Here is a 20,170-nt window from a genome sequence, read left to right as displayed (position 1 = left end):
AACTACTCATCTTTAAATTGGTTATTGTAAAACATATCAGAGAGTTAAAAAGAGTTATGGGGCAGTTTCCCAGACAGGGTTTAGATTCATTCAGGACTAGGAGACATTTAGGTAGTTTTTATACCTTTCAAAAAATAAAACTGTTGTGCATCTTGGGACAAAACAATAGCACTAAGGGGCGGTTTCCCAGACAAGGCTTTAGCCTAGGCCCAGACTAACTTAAATGTTAAAACAACTTGCTCTGACATATCTTTAAATATATTAATGTGAAGATTTTGTCTATAGGGGCACAACAGTAGTGTTTATTCATAAATCATGCTTTTAAAAATGACAGAAATATCCTATTTTAACTAAGGCTTAGTCCTGGCTTAACCTAATCCCTGTCTGAAAATCCACCCCTACGCACATGCATTTTAGTCGGGGACTAGGAAAAATCCTGTCCGGGAATTTGCCCCATGGAGTTATTCAGATAAACACTGCATAAAACCACTGTAAAACATTTTAAAGATATAGTTCACTCAAAAAACAAAAACACTAATCTTAATTTTTGGTTCCCCAAATAACTATTTAAATATAATTTGTCTATACCTCTTTTGTACAGTTTAAAAAAACTCTTTTAAAACTCTTTTTACATCAAATAACATTTTGTAAAACAGCACGGTTATTCAGATTTTTTTTTTTTTTTTGTGAAACCATACAATCAAAATTGGTTCATCTATGGTATTGTATAGCACCCCTATGTTTAACTGTGGGTTCACACCAGCCACGTTTGAGGCGTCAAATTCACGTCTACAGTGTCTAGTTTGCCGCTTGAACATTTTGAGTTCACTCGCTTCATTCTCGCGTAAAAGCCGCGCATTAAATTCTAGTTATCAAGGCATTCACATGAAAATTTTCGTCATGGGAGGGGCTTCTGCGACTCCGCTCGCTTTCTGTAATCATGTCACTACTACAGCAAGCTCCTGATTGGTTAACGCGGCGCGTTAACATTTTTCAACTTGCGCGTTTCCCGCGTTGGCTTAATTCGCGTCATTCCGTGTCTGCTGCGCTAAATGCCTCATACACGCCGCGCAAAAAGCCTCATTCGCGCCGCGAGACCTCCAGACGCGCGTCAAGCATCTTTACATTGACTCAACATTGAAATCAGCATAAGAGATAATGAACGCAGCATAAGAGTGTTAAGAGCATTACTAAAGACACATCTGTATTCCTTGGCTTTTGTTTCGCGCTAAGCAGAGACATTTATGATGTTTTTATATTTTGATGTGTTTACTGTATTTGTCTTATTTGTGTATGACATTGTTAAGCACTTTGGTCAACCATGGTTGTTTTTAAACGTGCTATATAAATAAATTGAACTGAACTGAACTGAGTGTACAAGTGCAAATAAGGACTTTTTGTCTTTAAATTGGTCTTAACAAATAATTTGATCTAAGATTCGATGACAAAATCTGGCACAATTTGAGATGCCACTGAACTGAGAAACAGGTCACATAGACCAAAGTCTTCATTTGCTCTCCATTTAATCTCATCACCGACAAGGTGAGATATTAAAGAGATCTCATTTGTTTTTTTTCCCTATGAGTTGCCACCACTTAATTAACTGCAAACACACTTCTTGCATTGCACATGTTGGCGTCAGATGGGGTTTGAAGCAAACAGTAAGTGGAAACAGTAGTTTTGGGCTAAAGGGCAGATTTGTGTTGCCCTGATTTTCTAATTGAGATGAAATTATTCATTGAACGTTTGAAAATTACACCGCCCACTGTTCCTGCACAAACGTCTGAACTACCTAGGGCTTACCGAATTTAACATGTAAATTGCAGAAGAACATAGAAATCTCGCGCCGGGTCCCAGAAGATCGAGATTAAAATCGAACACACTGCGACGGTTTCCTCTCCTCTCTGACATTGTTGTGTCGAAAAACTCTTCTGAAATGAGATGTAGGTAAGGTGAAGATGAGCCCTGTAATGAGATTTTGAGAGGGAGAAAAAGCTGCCTGTCTTTATCCGTTTAACAGTTTAACTAAGGATATACAGACCCACTCATAAAGCCTGTGAAAATTAGACAGTGCAGACCAACAACCTGAATCTCAATGGTGCATCAGAAAATACGGTTGTTTTGACTTGCAAATGTTAAACTTTCTGGAACTATTGGAAGAAAGATTTGATTTCTGTTATATGAAATCATTTGCTTTCTTCATACATGTCAAGTGAGTTTGAGCTTTATTTTTTTATTTAGTAGTCTGGAAGATGATTTCATTTAAATTGAAAATGTTTTGAAGTATATTATATCCAATGTTTTCTCATGGCAATTTGTACGTCTTTTAGAAGTTGGCTAATTTGTATTAATTCATACAACAATTTGCCTTGACCCCTGTGACGTTGGGGTTAGGGGCGGGGTTAGCAGTGGGGTTTCATTTTATTTATATATATATATATATATATATATATATATATATATATATATTTAGTAAACGTACGCTATCCAACCCAGTCTCACGAAATTACGTACATCACATACATTTTTGATTATTTTTCGTGATACTGTCACGAATTTCCAAATTTTTTCTTGATCTAATCACGAATTTCTGTTTATGTGCCATTGTCACGTATTGGTTACTCAACTGTTTTGTCCTATTTTCTTACCATTATCGCTTCGGTATAGATTTACATAAAATGACATCCTTACCCAAACCCAACTCTTATGCTGCGTTCAGACCAGCCGTGGTAAAGGCGTCAAGCGCGAGTGATTTCAATGTTAAGTCAACGTGAAGACGCGTTGACGCGTGTCTGGAGGTCTCACGGCGCAAATGAGGAGCTTAGCGCGGTAGATGCGATTCCGCCTCATTTGCGCGTCTACTTCACGCAAATGGTGCGAATTGAGCGTTGCAGCTGCAAACGTGCGAGTTGAAAAATGTGAACTTTGGCGAAAAAACAGGCCGCGTAAACCAATCAGGAGCTTGCTCTATTAGTGACGTGATTACAGGAAGCGAGCGGAGTCGCAGAAGGCCCTCCCATGACGCGAAGTTCCACGTGAATGTCTCGATGACTAGGCTTTCACGCGCGAGTAAACTCAAAATGTTCAAGCGGCAAACTAGACGTGGAAGACGCGAATTTGAAGCCTTTAAATGTGGCTGGTGTGAACCCACGGTAACCCTAATGCCAGGCGACAATGGTTTAAAATCAGAAAATAGAAAAAATAAAGCAAAAAATTGTATAAACCAATACTTAAAGTGACATCCTAACGCAAACACCAAATGTAACCCTAAACCGAAGCAGCAATGGTTTGAAAATAGGAAAAAGCAGTTGAGTAACCATTACATGACAATGACACATAAACACAAATTCATGATACGATCATGAAAAAACGAGGAAATTGGTGACAGTTTCACGAAAATAATCAAAAAGTTATGTGACTATAGGTACGTAATTTCCTGAGATTTTGTACGAATTCATACAGTTGTCCAGTTCACATTTCACCAAAAAAAAAAAAATCCCGTAGGTGCAATTACCGTCATTGTACTGCATTTTTTTTGGAGATCACATGATATGCGTTTTCATCAACCCAGGCTCACTCGCCATACGAACTTATACTTACATTTTTGCCTAACCTAAAATAAAATGATCCAGGTATATATCACCACACATTTCGATGGAATGTCTACTAGAGACATTTGTTTTTGTTAGCCTGGCTCCGCCCTCCTATGTGCTTCCGCTTAATTTTCATTTCGCTTCAGCACAATGTCTGGGACTGCTGTGTAGAGTTTCGTTTTCTCCTGCAAAAATCTGCAGGTCCAATCAGCGAACAGAGGGGGTTGGCTAAGAACGATGACGTTGAGGTCGTGCGCCAGACTGAGTGACATACGTCACGACCAAACGTTAGCGATTGGTTATGGCAGATTCAGTGTGACTCTGGGCAGATCCAATAGTTTTAAACTTTAACAGAGGACCCTCCTTAACGGAAGTAACGCTTTGCAATGGAGCGTGGCCAGACTCTCTGTACAAATGAAATAAATGTACGAGAGTCTGGTTGGACCAGGCTATGTTTTTGTACCGTTTGGACATTAAATTTGTGCCGCTAGTACTTTTTTATAGTCATGCTTAAATTCTGAGAAATTATGTTAAAAAACTCAGTACAAACAGTCAGAGGAACAGACCTTAATGCCACCACGTGCGAGCCGTCCCCCGGGAGAGAGATGGAGAGCAGCATTAAACCTTATCAAGTTTTCTCATGTAAATATTTCAAAGACTTTGCGTTTTATTCCACTCGGATGCGTGCGGCACTCTGAAAGTGAAATGCTAAATTTTAATATTGATCAATTTTTAATGGATGATAAATTATAGTCTGCTAGAGTGGCAGGGCTAAAGTAATTGTTAATAGATCAGTGATATCTAGTGCAGAGGACACAGATAAAGCACGCGACTGCTGCTAAGATGACACACTTAAATAATGCAGGGGAGCCGGAGCCGTCAAATAATTGACCTAAAATATGTTGCCGGGTTGAGTCCGCTGAAGCGTGAGAGTGAATCTCGTCACACTGGCGTGCTTGCTCACTGTCCTATTAACTTTAATGCTCTCTCTTCCTCATCTTTAAGATGTCTTGAACAAGGCTAAATCTCATTTAATACTTGCTCAGATTGACTCAATCTGTATATTACCAAATAATTCTGTGTTCATTCAGATTCTATTAAAGCTTTGACAGAGCCGTGCTGAATTTTAAATGAACTTATTCTAGGCATGAAGAGGTACTGCAATCTTTAAAATAAAGGTCTGGATGGTTACATAAAGGACCTTTAACTTTCACTGAATCTCAGAAAGATTCTTCATGGTGGACAAATGATGTATAGAATATGGACAGAATGGCTCTTTCAGACCTTTTGACTGTCTTTTTTTTTGAGAAACCATCCAGCAAGCAATAGGTCTAGGTCAACTATAGACTTGGTGTAGTCTGGCTATGAGTAACCTACATGTAGTTTTGCCAAAATAACTATTTATTTCATCATGTAAGCAAAATCAACAATGATCACTTCATATGGTGTTTGGTTTGGTTTTGTTTATTTATTTTATTTCATTTATGTTTATAACATTTTCACCGGAGCCCAAATTTTGACTTTTTAGCCTGGGCTTTGTTAGGACAGCTATTAGACATGTTTAAATGCAAAACTACTACATTATTAAGGGATTTTCATTTAATTGACGATACTAAGTTAACATTGCTTACTGAAAAAAAGCTAAAATAAAAAAAATTACACATTAAATCCTACAATCCAAAAAAAAAAAAAGGTACAAAAGTTGTCACTGGGACAGTACTTTTTATAAACGTCCTAATACATTTTGGTCCCTTTGAGGAACTAGTATGTACCTCTATGGGTACAAATGTGCAGGGGTGATATGCATAAACTTTTTTTTTTATAAAAAAAATTGCATACACCCTGCCTTCATGTGGTGAATGTTATGACTAACTTTTATATCAATTATTTCAATCAGAATAATGACATATTGGCATCATATTTGCATCTGAAATGGCAAATTATGGTAAAATATCCAAAAACCACTAGTCCGGTGTTATATATTTTGTCCAGCTGATTACTAACAATATCGATAATGTTTTCAACTACTTGTAAATTATAAGAAAATTGTTGCTCTAAACAGTGACACAGGGCAGTGCAGTCACCTGTAAATGACGTATATATTTTCGTTACCCTTTGTTTACTGACGTAAAAACCACATGACAACAGTGTTGTGGACAAATACAGAAGTAATAGTGTCTGTCGGGCCACTTGCTTTTTTATGGTAAATTTGTTTATCTGAACACTTAATTTTGTGCTGTGTTAACACACCAACGTATTGAACTAATACTGTAACATCTATGACTAACAATTGCGTTTTGAACATTACATGAAACCTTACATAATGAAAAAAAAACGATGTCATCAAACACAACATTTATAAAACTTAATTACTTTACCTCATGTGTAACATGATTTCTCGTTCCCGTCTGATTGATGGGCATCAGCATTTGAGTTAAAGGCAACAAATCCCATCAGTCCACGCTGCTTCAGAGCATCATTAATCTACGTCATTGTTATTGATTTAATCTGGCGCCCTCTAGCGGTGCGGATTATACAAATTGCATCTTTAATTGTGCCATTAATGCATTTTCACAACAACTGTGTTATGCTATAAAATTAATGTAATTTTAAATCCATAAAGTACATCAACAATGAAAATGACATAAGCAACAATTTGTCACATAATTGATTTTAAAGACACACTATGCAGTTATTTTACCTTAATATAACTGCTTCAAAGTCATTTTGATGGTAAACGAAGTCATAGTATGGCGAATCATCCCCCTGTTGAAGCTCGGGAAGGACGCCGCTACCAAAACCAGCAAGCAAGCTTGAGAGAACCGCCCCTGACAAATCTCGCGAGAATCACGACTTGCTTTACGGCAACGACGTCACACACGTTAGGCTTGTTCGACTTCGTGCAGCACTGCAAGAACCGGCAGTCGGATGACGTAAAAGTACCGCGAGAATGATCCGAGACGGCACTTTGACGTCATCCGACTGTCGGTTCCTGCAGCGCTGCATGAAGTCAAACAAGCCTATAACAACAACTGCACGCGCGCATTTGAGACGTGATGCTCGATGAGGGAAACAGCTAAGAAAACCCGTTCGGAAGAGAGTAGAAAGCGAAAAAGAGAATCTGACCGAGTTAGGAACCGGACAAGAGTCCCACTCGGTCAGGTTTTTACTCGTTTGGCGTGAGCTAATAGACAGCCCTGGATGCAAAAGGGATGCTGATCTGGCGATCTTGTTGATGGACAAGTAAATAAATCTCTTATTTGTAAATTTGTTTGCGGTCTATGTTGTATGTGGTTGCGCTTGCTTGTAGTGTGTATTTTTTTACTAAGCTGTTCATTCATCCAGTGTTGATAATTAGACCAGTAAAATAACTTCAACAAGGGTCTAGCTAGCTTACGATCATAAGAGCATTTAGCAGACTTGCTAACAAACACTCGTTTCTCTTACATGTTTTTTTTGGCCATCTAAACTCAAGTGTTGTGTTGTGATGTGTACGTAGTCATTTGTCTAATTTCGATTTCTTATGGCCAACGAATAACGGCCAATGTTATGAAATAATGCAACGTATACAATTAACTTTGTCAATGCATTTTGTAATGTTTACATTACAATTAAAAAACAAATAAAATTATACAGTAGAAATAATGTTAGACTATAGACTGTTTACTTGTGATTAAGCTGCAATCTTGTAAAAATAAGCCAGCAAACGCGGTAGGCTACTTTATTATTATATGCCTACTCTACACTTGGCATAAACTTCTTATTATCCTATTACCATCATCTGTAGTTTAGTAGACATGCAGTAGCCTAATATTTGTATGAAATTGTGAAACATTCCCTGGTCATTATCTTCGGAGTCCATCTCACGCCCAACACTATCCTTACAGTTACGTACAGAGTGGGCGTGCGAAATTACGACAGTTGCAAGTTTTCCCCAGTGACTCTAGGGGTCGCTGTTTGACAAAAACGTCAAACTGCATGGAATGCCTTTAAGTTCGACAATGATTTTATGTGAGCGTGTGATTCCGTGCCTCCATGAACTCTGGCGAACTATGACGTTGTACCAAGATGAATCTAGAAATCTTTTAATATAACGTAATAGCAGATAGCAAAATGAAGCAGGAAGGAGCCAGCGACTGAGCTTAGATGCTAATGACGTCTGCGACTGCGGTTTTGCATCTGCCGGCTGAATAAAGTAATATGTAACACGATCAAATCCTTATCAAAATGGCGAAAATCTCTGAATTGTGACAAGGATGCAGCAGAGAATTAATAATATTGTGCATATTAAACAGATAAAAACTCAGTTTGACTGGGTATGACGCCTCTGCCAATGTGTACCTTTGAGGTACCAATATTTATATTTTTGGTACAAAAGTGTACTTTTTAAAAAGGTACGACCGCAGTGAAAGCTTTGTACCTACTTGCAAGTATACAAAATAAAATAAAATTATTTTTTATACTGAATTGTAATTGCTCTGTTTTTTTTTTCTTGCATTTACAGTATAGACATTATGGTATAAATTTCACATTTATTCTAATTCAAGTAAAAATGATACTGAAGTTTATTCAATGGATCCTTCATTTCTGGTGGACAAAGTTTTTTTTTAACCCATTAGCAAAGGCTAAAAAATGCCTAAAAAGGACTCAAATTGTACCTGCTGTGACTGTATCTTAAAACGGTTTACATCGTTCACATCACAAGAATTTCAGCATTCCAAAGATATGTGACATGTTTTGCATTTTGTTTTTTGAGTTGTTGTATTTGATTAAGTTTTCTGTCAAATACAATGCATAACCCCCTCCTTCTCTCTCTCTGTGTGTATTGTTTTGGCAAGGTGAAAACTATAACTTGGTATAAGCACTTTAAGAATTATTCCCTCCCTATTTGATAAACTGTTTCCTAATTTTCGTCGCTTTGGATAAAGCATCAGCTCAATGCCTAAATGTAAATGTAAGTAATTTATTCTGAATAAAGTCCATTTAACTGTATAAAAAAATATGGCAAGTTCAGTGCACTTTTTACTTAGCATTTCATTCACAGAGAGCCAGAATAATCTTAAACTATAACTCAAAAACAGTTATATTTCTTTCAGAACATTTAAATGTAGTAAAAAGTATTAATTATTAGTATAAAACATTTAATAAGGCACAAAATAACATGGAGCTGAGCAGTGGAGTATGATGTAGAGGTTAGGCTGTGGTGATGCTGTATAAAGAGGGTGCAGGGCTGGTTTAATGGTAGTTGTGTCCTCATGACCTCTGTGTCCACATTCATAAATTTTTCAGTGCATGAAATAGTCAGGCCACCCTGCTTAATGATGTCTGTTTTAGTGAGCAGTCTCTTTCTCTTTCTCTATTCCACATATCTCCTCTTATTTTTCATTTCATTTAAACTGTCCTGTTCAGGTAAAGCTGAGCAAATTATGCTCGTGAAAAAGTAAAATATAATAGAATAAATCTGGATGAAAACCTGGATCAAAATAGTCTTACATTAATCCAATTCCTACAATTCTAAAATCAAAATAATGTAAATGGAATAACAGACTGCAATAAACGTTGCTAATATCTGCAGTTATGGTTTGAGGAAATGTTATGATTAATAATTGTTCTCCTGGATGAATCCTATAATTCACTGTTTAATGCCAGGTTTCCATTTTGACAACTTACCCCGTATAAAAAAAATTTAGTGTTCAATGAGCCGTATCTTCATTCCCGAACAATGACTGTGGAGATGTACAGTACAAAAGGTTATTCATAGTCACAACTTTATGTGTCAATGCAACAAATTAAATTTCACAAAGCAGCCTTTAGAAATTAATATCCCAAACTTCCATGTTCACCTGCAATTCCACAAAAAGTGACACAGAATTCATAAACTTCTACAAACCCCTTACCTGATTATAAAATGTTTTGGCACATGTTATTATGCTTTCAGTCACTAGTAACCCTTGTGAAAAATAAGTGTGGTTAAGTGTATTGAAAGCATACTTTTTGTGTGTTTAAAATAATAAGAGTATACTTTTTGAGAAGTGCACTTGCTGATAATATAATATAATTAAAATTAAAGACCACTTAAGTGTACTTAAATGTAAAACACTTTAATGACACTATTTATTAACACACTTAAGTGCACTTTTTACAAATGCACTTTGTAATATTATGTTATAATTTTAACTTATATTAAGTACACTTTCATCACAATATTTATAAACACACTTAAGTGCACTTTTAAAAATGCACTTTTTAATAATGTCTAATTAAGCTTAACTTAAAGAAAGTACACTTTAATCATAATATTTATAAACACTTTTTAAAAATGTTTACTTAAGTTTTACCTAAATATACATTTTATATAATTATGATTTTATAGTGTTTTAAATATGTACAGTTATGTTTATGCATTGACAAATATACTAAATAAAATAATAATTTTGATGTAAAACATGGAAAATAATAGATTTTTATTTCAACTCAAGTGTGTTTTCCAAAATGATTTTGTTATTTTATTTTACATGTGTTACGTCTATAATATTCTGTGTGCATTAATGCGTTTGAAATGTATTTTCCCTCTAAGCTGCAATACATTTGCTTATACATTATTCTCCAATATACACATTGTTGACATTTACACATTGACAATATGCATTAAATTATTTTTAATTTCACATTAATTGCTTGTCAGTAGATTTAACTGTGCACTTTAAGTATATTTTCAAAACACTAGAAGCAATTATGAAAGTAGATATAAAGTTGTATTAAAGACCCACATAAGTTGTTGCAAAAAAGCACTCTTAATGGCAACTTATTGGTTTTAATTTCAACTTAATATTTGATACATTTGAAATTAATTACACTTAATGTTTATTCGGTTCCCTGAAAACATTGGATTTAATCCACACTTAAGTTTATTGTTAACTGACATTAAAGTGTATTTTAAGTCACATTAATTGCATTATATTGTGTATAGTGCACTTTAAGTATATTGTAAATACACTTGAAGCAATTATGAAAGTTGATATAAAGTTGTAATAAAGTACCAATTAAGTTGTTAAAATAAATCACTCTTAATGGCAACTTATTACATTTTATTTTAACTTAATACACTGAAAAAAATGATTCATTGAATTTAATCAAGTTTTTTAAGGTAAGTGGTTGCAATCAATTTATTTAAGATACATTTAAACAAAATGATTAGTAAAGTAAAATAAAAAACTTTTGTTTAAATGTAGCTTAAATAAATTGATTGCAACCACTTACCTTAAAAAAATTGATTAAATTCAACGAATCATTTTTTTCAGTGTATATGATATATTTGAAATTAATTACACTTAGTGTGCATTCAGTGCGTCGAAAATATTGCATTTAATTCACAGTTAAGTGTATATTTTTTAAATATATTATTTATGTAATAAGTACAACTTATAAAAGCACACTTATTTTTCACAAGGGAAGTGTGTGGTATTTAACACATTTTACCATATTTAAATCCACTCCCCATCCCACTTTGTGAAAATAAAGGATTTTGTTCGGATAAGCTCATTAGTGACAGAGAGAGAGATAGAAACAGAGAGAGAGAGAGAGAAAGAGAGAGAGCGCACGAGTGAGAGTTATAGGAATGATGAATAATCTGAGTCAGTCATATTTGTGTGTAATGAATTACAGAGCTCACACCCTCACCTGACTAACATTTTACCCAGGTTGCTCTTCTCTCGGCTGCAACCAATTATATCATCATCCTGGCATTTACCTGGACACGATGATTCACGGCCTCGTTCTTTCCGTGGCATAATTCACCGGCAGCCGATGAAGGGCCTGAAATAAAATATTCATTATTGGCTAACTTCTGTCCAGTAATTAAGACTTCTCTCGCTGTTGTCCTTTAAATTCTGAGCAGCTGTCTCTATTAAGCACAGGGGAGTATGGGATAGCTGATTATTCTGCCATCACCAATGCCTGGCCTGGATTCATTTGGACTCAAACTCTATTTTAAGACCTGCTGTTTGTCATTACAAATGCCATGTAATTTGTTACATGAAGAAATGTAATGAAAATGAATTCAGTTTTTGCTTCGTATGTTAATATTCTGCTACCTCGAGAACACGGAGAGATGGTAATAAGATCAAGGAATCTTTAAAACTTTACTATATGATTTAAAGGAAAACTAGGGATGCACTAATACAACATTTCTGTGCCACTATTAATTTTCAATTACTTAGAATAACATTTACTGATAGAGATAGTTTTGCTTTTCACTTCTTGTTTCAATTGTTTTGGGGTGAAATACTAGAAACGGAGAGCGTACCACCTTTTGGTTGCCAGGATATATTCTACCTTGAATCATTGGCTGTTTATAAACCATACCGATTATAGGCCGATATGTGACCTTGGACCACAAAAGGTCATAAGGGTCAATTGTTTGAAATTAAGATTTATATTGAGTTTCCACTGAAGTATGTTTTTTTAGGATTAGACAATATTTGGCTGAGATACAACTCTTTAAAAATCTGGAATCTGAAGCTGCAAAAAAAATCAAAACATTGGGAAAATCGCCTTTAAAGTTATCCAAATTAAGTCCTTAGCAACACATATTACTAATGATAAATAATTTTAAAATATATTTGCGTTAGAAAATTTACAAAATTTGACCCATGTTGGCAAAATGAGTTGAAATGCGCACAGTGAAATTTTGAGCTACAGGCAAAAGAGAGTATAAATGCCAATTTTGATTGAAATTGAAGTTTTCATAAAAACAATTAAGACCCCATCTAGCGATCCCAATGCTCTAAATAGTTATTAACCATCTAAAATGTTTTTTTTTTATTTGTAGTTTTCTGATAGATGTACCATCCAAAATGTTTAACCTATACAAAATAGTGTCCATCCACATTCGCGTCTGACATTTTGGTTTCGGTTTTAAAACGTGCAGGATTTAGAAAATAAATTGCAGCACTTGCTTGGTGTTAAATGAGTTATTAAGAGAGATAAAGTTCGGGGCTTGATTGATGTTAAACAAGTTATTAAGAGTGACAATACATGAAAACGATCTTTTTTCGTGCTGACTGACAGATACGAAGCGTGCACAGACGCACAAGTGCGTGACTCTGATATATAGACATATACACAGAATTACGGTTTTAAAAATATCTGTTTTCACAATAATTCACACAGATATAATCTGTTATGTCTTAATTGAATGTTTGCTTTAATGTTGGGAAATAATATCTGCTGTGTACATTATATTAGATCCTTGCATTACAGTAGATCTGTGTTGTTTGTCAATCAAACAATAAAAGAAATAAAAAAGTTGAACATATATTTTCCTATAGTATTGTTTTTGACTGTGTGTGTGTGCCAAATCTATTAGTTTTACAGGTGATTTTAAGGTGTGGATGCAGGGATTTAGTTTTTAAACCCTAAAAAAAAAACTTGAAGGAACTTGATTTTTCTCAAAGTTTTTTATAGACGGTTTCAGCAGTAACAACATAGGCGGCTGTCGTGGTCCGCAAGTAACTTCTGGTAAACTCCGCTAAGAATAAATAACAACAAAGTTCTTTAAACGTAGTTTATTTATATAACAAGCAAAAAAAACAACAACACATAGATTACCTAGGAAACCAAAACATTTGTGTTTTTTCGACGAGGCATTTGTTCAAGAGATCAGTTTAGCAACTAGCCAGACCATAAAAAAATCAAAACTGAAAGTAAAGTTCAGATCCAGACGTGTATCACGTCAGCACACGTGCATCCGATGAAACCAGAGAATGTCAAAATGTAAATAACTCATTTTTGAAAATTTGCTCATTCCAACTTAATTTGCCAGCATAGGTCACAAATATCTTTATAAAACATGATCTTTACATAATATCCTAATGATTTTTGGCATAGAAAATGTATAATTTTGACCTATACAAATGTATTTTTGGCTATTGCTATAAATATACCTGTGCATCTTATATTAGTGTTTCCCTGGGGAAAAAAATATATAAAAATATAAACATTTATTTACTAATTACAAATGTCATACTGCACACAGAATTCACATTATACTGTAAAACAAATATGCAGCATTTTTGTCAAATCAACATATTTTTATGTTACTTTAACTTAAAAAAAAAATCAAATTGTTTTTTAAGTGATGTCAACTTTTCACAAGCCAAAACTTAATAGATTGAATTGACTAGCAAAACAAAGTTGTTTTTAACTTCATGCTGAATTTGTTTTACAGTGAAACAAAAATATACTCATCATGAACACAGTTGATATCCAAATATTTCAAAAATCACATCATAAAAGGCTCACACACACATTTGAGTAACACATTTTTTTGCATTTATTAAAGGAAACCCCACCACCATGATGCAAAAGCATGTTTTTTCTTAACACAAACCCAAAATATGTTTTTACTACAAAAGCCCTTTTTACCCTGCAAACACAAACATGAGCTGAAATCAGTCACGGTCAATCTTATTCAATCACAGTCTACTGGGACAAACATAACAAGAGATGAAAATCATCTCCTGAAGAGAAAACCAGCAGACAGGTGAAAGTTTGAGAGCAGAGAGGTGAGCGCCATACAGATGCGGCGGATCTTTAGATAACAAAGAGGTTGGCGAATTCCCGTGAAGGAAATAATGGGTCTGGCTGGAGAAGACTTCACACTCCTGCCTGTTCAAGACGAGAATGACAAATAACTCTGTAATAAATGCTGACCCACATAACATCATTTGGTGACAGTAGAGGCTGCCTGCACACCCGACACCCCGTCTTCTTTCTGGGTCATGTGGTCCACACATACATGTGCAGACACACGCGCACATACATACGTAGGGTAGCCAAGGCTTGTTTTTGATAAAGAACAATTTCCCTTATCAACCAATGGTTTAAATTAACCTAAAAATATCAATATTTGACCCAACCATAGGTTAAAACAACCCAACATTTTGGTTTAAAACAGCCTGATCTCACAAGAATTCATACTTATTTTACAAGTTAGCTAATTTGTATGAATTTTGTATGAAGTTAATCATGCAAAAACGTATGATTATCGATAAATAAAACAATAACGAAACCCTGCCCCTAACCAAAATGTCAGAGGGGTAAATGCGAATCGTACAAAAATGTACGAATGTGGTCGTACTAATTAATACGAATTAGCCATCCCGAAAAATACGTATGAATTGCCATGAGATAGCGTTGTTTAAAACCAACACAAACTCAAGCAATTTTTCTATTTTACGATTCAGATCAATTCGTACCCCCACATTCGTATGTATTTGTATGATTTGCTTTCGCCCCTGTGACGTTGCATTGTGTTAGGTGTGGTGTTTAATAATCGTTCGTTATTCAACTTTGTATAAATTCATAATAATTTGCCAATGTGCAAAATACATATGAATTGCCACGAGAAAGCATTGTTAAAAACAACCTACCACTGGGTTTGTCCAACACAAACTCATTGCAATTCGTAGATATTTTACGATTCAGATTAATTCGTACGACCACATTCGTATGTTTTTGTATGATTTGCTTTCGCCCCTGTGACGTTGCATGCCATTAGGGGTGGTGTTTAATAACCATTCATTATTCAACTTTGTATTAATTTATACGATTTAGCCAACTTCTAAAATATGTACAAATTGCAACGAGAAAGCGTTGTTCAAAACAAACTAGCACTGGGTTAATTCGTACCACCACATTCGTATGTTTTTGTATGATTTGCTTTCGCCCCTGCGGCGTTGCATGCCGTTAGCGGTGATGTTTAATAATCATTCGTTATTCAACTTTGTATTAATTCATATAAATTTGCTAACTTGTAAAATACGTATAAATTGCAACGAGAAAGCGTTGTTTAAAACAACCTAGCACTGGGTTTGTCCAACACAAACTCATTGCAATTCGTAGGTATTTTACGATTCAGATTAATTCGTACGACCACATTCGTATGTTTTTGTATGATTTTCTTTCGCCCCTGCGACGTTGCATGCCGTTAGCGGTGAAGTTTAATAATCATTCGTTATTCAACTTTGTATAAATTAATATAAATTTGCCAACTTGTAAAATACGTATAAATTGCAACGAGAAAGTGTTGTTTAAAACAACCTTGCACTGGGTTAATTCGTACCACCACATTCGTATGTTTTTGTATGATTTGCTTTCGCCCCTGCGACGTTGCATGCCGTTAGGGGTGATGTTTAATAATCATTCGTTATTTAACTTTGTATAAATTCATACGAATTTGCCAAATTGTAAAATACCTACGAATTGCCATGAGAAAGCGTTGTTTAAAACAACCTAGCACTGGGTTTGTCCAACACAAACTCATTGCAATTCGTAGGTATTTTATGATTCATATTAATTCATAGCACCACATTCGTATGTTTTTTTTTATGATATGATTTGGTTTCGCCCCTGTGACGTTGCATTGCGTTAGGGGTGTTGTTTAATAATCATACGTTATTCAACTTTGTATAATTAATACGAATAAGCCAACTTGTAAAATACGTATAAATTACCATGAGAAAGCGTTGTTTAAAACAAACTAGCACTGGGTTTGTCCAACACAAACTCATTGCAATTCGTAGATATTTTGCGATTCAGATTAATTCATACCACCACATTCGTATGTTTTTGTATGATCTGCTTTCGCCCCTGTGTAATCGTTTGTTATCCAACTTTGTATACATTCACTCAAATTAGCCAACTTGTAAAATACATACAAATTCCCAAGATATCAGGCTGGTATTTTCCCAAGCACAGGTTAAAAACAACCTATCATTTTTTAAGAATGCACTTATATTCTAGCATGAATTAGATTTGATCATACGTGATATTTGACTTCACTGATGTGATTTATGAACAACGCCGAATGACACCCAATATAAAATGACAGCACAGAGAGTTTTTGGCACAGACTCCGCATCGCAGCAGTTGTACGACAGAGTGCGTAATGACTGTCGACTACAGCGCACAGATGTAACCGTGGCGACCCGGGGTGCGACTGTACTGGCAGCTGCCTGGCAACCGTCGGGGCCCCCACGTGAGGGAGAGGGGCCGAGCTCATTATGAAGGATGGCTCTTGTGTGCACAGGCCGGGGGGAGACACTTTAAAACATATACCATATGCAGTCAGGATAGAACTCATTTATCAGGGTGGAAATACTATTTTTTGCACCTCGGGTCCCTCCTCTACACTCTCTCACCCCCTCCTCTACCTCTCGCCTTCTCACCGGAAGATTTGACAGGTTTCAAGAGGTAAAAATTTCATCTCAAGTGCCGTGCGGCTTCTTTGAGCGCTCTATCTCTCTCTCGCCGTCTGGCCTTCTGCGGTAGTGGGCGACTCCGCGCCGGGGAAATCGTAACACACCTTCATGTAAATTGCGTTTCGACTGGAGAATGATAAAGCGTACAGAGAGCGTACCTGTTTCTAATGAGGTCTCCCAACTGGGGATCGGGCCTCCGGTAGAAACAAGGAAGGGAAAAAAGCGACAAAACGCTCCGGAAATCGCATCATTTGCCATGGAGATGCATGCAACGGTAAAATGCGGCCGAAACGGCTGCTATTTGTTTTGGCACGTCAGAAATAATGTGCTTTGGAAATCGGCAACAGGCGCGTGGACTCGGTAGGGTCATCTGTTATGGCTAATGGTCTAATTGTTCTCCTGGCAGACATAAAAAATTAGAAGCGCTTTACATCATTTACCAAAATTCCTAATTAATTCAAAGGTATTTTCTAGAGCCAAGACGGTAGAGAAGTGCGGGGAAAGATGGCGCCTGAAAAATGTCCTGCTCCCCTCGTGCTCCATTTGTCTGGAGCGCGGGGTGACGCTGGCTTTATACGGAGCAGCAGGAGTTTTAATCAGGGTAAGTGGCAGGCAGTGATTCTCCGCAGGATCACGGCCCTCTATACATCATGCCACTCGGCCCCGTGGCACCAACATCATACCAACACAAACACGCACTGATCGAGGCCCATTGGGAACAGTTGACTAAACCCACCGGAGAGTGAATTCACAATGGCTTTATAATCTGTTTGGGCACGTCTATGTTACAGTAAGACTTTCTTAGTTTAATTTGTTTAAAAGCAGCCTAAGCCTGTTGCTCTGAAATCCCAGTTTGTTGGTGCATTAGCTAAACATGGAGTTATTTTTTTTTTTAAAAAGTATATTTTTCTCTGTCCTTCCTTTGGTAGCTCGAGGCGATTCCTCTCTCTCCTCCCTCCTCGTCTCTCTCATCCGACGACCTCAACCCAACACCTCTGTTACATAATACACACACTGTAAAAAAAAACATATGAACCGTAGACGTTAACTCCTACCGGCTTTCCTTTGAAGCACGTTCCTCACCTTGGCCTTCCTTCGGCTTCTGACTGTTTACAGTTCCCGAACGCGCGGCGGAGGAAAAATATAGCGATCGACCGCCTGGCAACAATGTGGCGATGTTAAAGGCCACCCTCCTGGAAACACACCTCCATCCTGGATTCAAAAAATGTATTTAATGCAATTAATAATTGAAGACGTGAGAGCACATGCTTGTCAAGATGATAGATGCATGCTCCGCCAACAATGCAGGGCTCTGCGGGAGCTACAGGACTCGGCGCGCTGACCTTGAGTGGCGGAGCGCAGGAGCCGGGTCTTCTCTCTGCTTGTGAACGAGGCCCTCATCAGTAACTGCCCTTATCCCAATTAAAGAACTGTAAAAACATTCAAATTAATGCAGCCTTACCTCCAGGAGCAGGCACTACTCTCTTAATTAGGGAATAATTATTCACATTTTGATTTCTAGGGGAGCGATCACACAGAAATTATTTCAGGCGCTGTGTAACAATGCCCTGGCACGGAAAAACTCCACTCCAAAAAAACTGGATTAGCATACGGAAATAATTAACTCTTGATCGCATCGGAAGCACCATCGCAGTTAATGTTTGATGGCTCCTGCCAATCACGATAGAGTGCCAGACGATGGATTGTAGTTGAGGGGAAGTCTCTCAAATTTTGTGGCATTCACTCGAGCCTGCACATGGGACAAATTGAACTTGAAAGTGTTTCTTTGCTTTTTCTGTGCAGTCTTAATACCTTTATTCACTTAAAGTGACTTCAAGGTAGCAAAGACATACCTGGCATTCATAAAGACCCAAACTGCATTAAAACTTGTACTGTCATTGATTTTGAATGGCACAATACATATAGGGGAGAGCGGGGCACAACCTAACGCTTTTTGCTTTTGGCTCAATCATTCAAAAAATATTTGCGTTTGATTAATTATATTTGTACACAAACAACACACACATCTCTGCTACAAATGAACATTTAAGTTTGTTTCTATTACTTAAAATTCTTGGACAATTACACCAAACGTGACAGAAGTGCAAAAGTTACAACATACCCCATAGGTGGGGTTGATTGTAACAGATAGGGGGTCAGTTGTAACACTTGCTAAAAATTAGGTTTGCAGGCAAATATTTGATTACAATTTTGTCTATTTACTTGAAGTGGATAATATTTATGTATCTGTCCACACTGCATTCATTCATCCAGCCCTTTTCTAACAATAGTTCAATTATAAATGGTAATGTCTAAATATGTGAGAAAAATATACACAATTTTGACAAAAATATATATTAAGGAGCATCAAATTCTGATTTTAGCCATTAATTTCATTATGATTTCAATCTTTGACGTGACCTTATTCAGTCAATATTAAAGATATGAACAAAAATACATTTGACACATGATTTTTGATAAGACAGGCACATTTATTTTGTTAGCAGCCAGCAATCATTAGTGTGTAGCCTATTTAAATCAACGGCAAGAATTACGTTAACGTTAGCGGTTTTCATATCGTAAGTGTTGAGGGGTTAGTTGTGACACAGGGTTACAATTAACCCCGCTGGGTCAAAATATTTTCAAGCCCACCAAAAAGTTGCTAAGAGCTGCAGACATCTTTCAAAACGATGCTATGTTTTAGTCAACAAGACACTGATTAATATGACATAGCATTGGATTTGGTATCTTACACACCCAACTAAAAAAAACAAATGATGAAAAAAATGTACTTACATCGCCAAAACACTCTTTCATCAATAACTCTCTGGAAAAACATTATACATTTTCAAAATTTTGCAGGAGATCATCTTTTGGCAGCATTAAAAAAATACCGGAAAACCAAAACGCTCGACCCTGTGCAACAATGTAAACAGTCCGTGTAAGTTTTTGCCCTGCGCACCCCTACTTCCAAAATGTGTATCCCAGTTGTCACTGGGGCTGTATATTTTCAAAAAGTATAGCTTTACACATAAAGAGTTCATATTAGTATCTCAAAGGTACACAAATGTATACATATCTGTACCTTAATGGTACATATTTGGACCTTTTTTAAGGTTACTGCCCTAATGACAGCAGGGGTGCATATTTTGACCATGTTTTTATTTAAAGAGGAAAAAATAAGGGTAAAAAATGGGAAGAATGTGATTGGCGGAGGACATCAACCCAGGAATGATGCCACCCCGATGCCTGACCAACGACCATCGGCGGAACCTGTTTAATCTCTTTATACGTTTACATACCCCGATAGTATTT

At 36.3% G+C, this 20,170-nt stretch overlaps 1 long non-coding RNA gene across 5 annotated transcripts in view; it reads right to left on the bottom strand.

Moving 5' to 3' along the window:
- Positions 1-9,185: 9,185 nt before the first annotated feature.
- The window catches only part of LOC129421252 (uncharacterized), a 131,609-nt gene continuing 120,624 nt past the window's right edge, over positions 9,186-20,170 (bottom strand). For all 5 annotated transcript variants that reach the window (XR_008637033.2, XR_008637035.2, XR_008637032.2 and 2 more), the window contains 2 exons: positions 11,274-11,408; positions 9,186-9,319 (listed from right to left, as the gene is read on the bottom strand). This is a non-coding gene — a long non-coding RNA (uncharacterized lncRNA). The remainder of the gene's footprint in view (positions 9,320-11,273; positions 11,409-20,170) is intronic.

Source organism: Misgurnus anguillicaudatus, chromosome 4 (assembly GCF_027580225.2).
Source record: "Misgurnus anguillicaudatus chromosome 4, ASM2758022v2, whole genome shotgun sequence".
In the NCBI taxonomy this organism is placed as follows: Eukaryota; Metazoa; Chordata; class Actinopteri; order Cypriniformes; family Cobitidae; genus Misgurnus; species Misgurnus anguillicaudatus.
The sequence above is the reverse complement of the archived record's forward strand: the minus strand, read 5'-3'. Positions and strand labels throughout refer to the sequence as shown.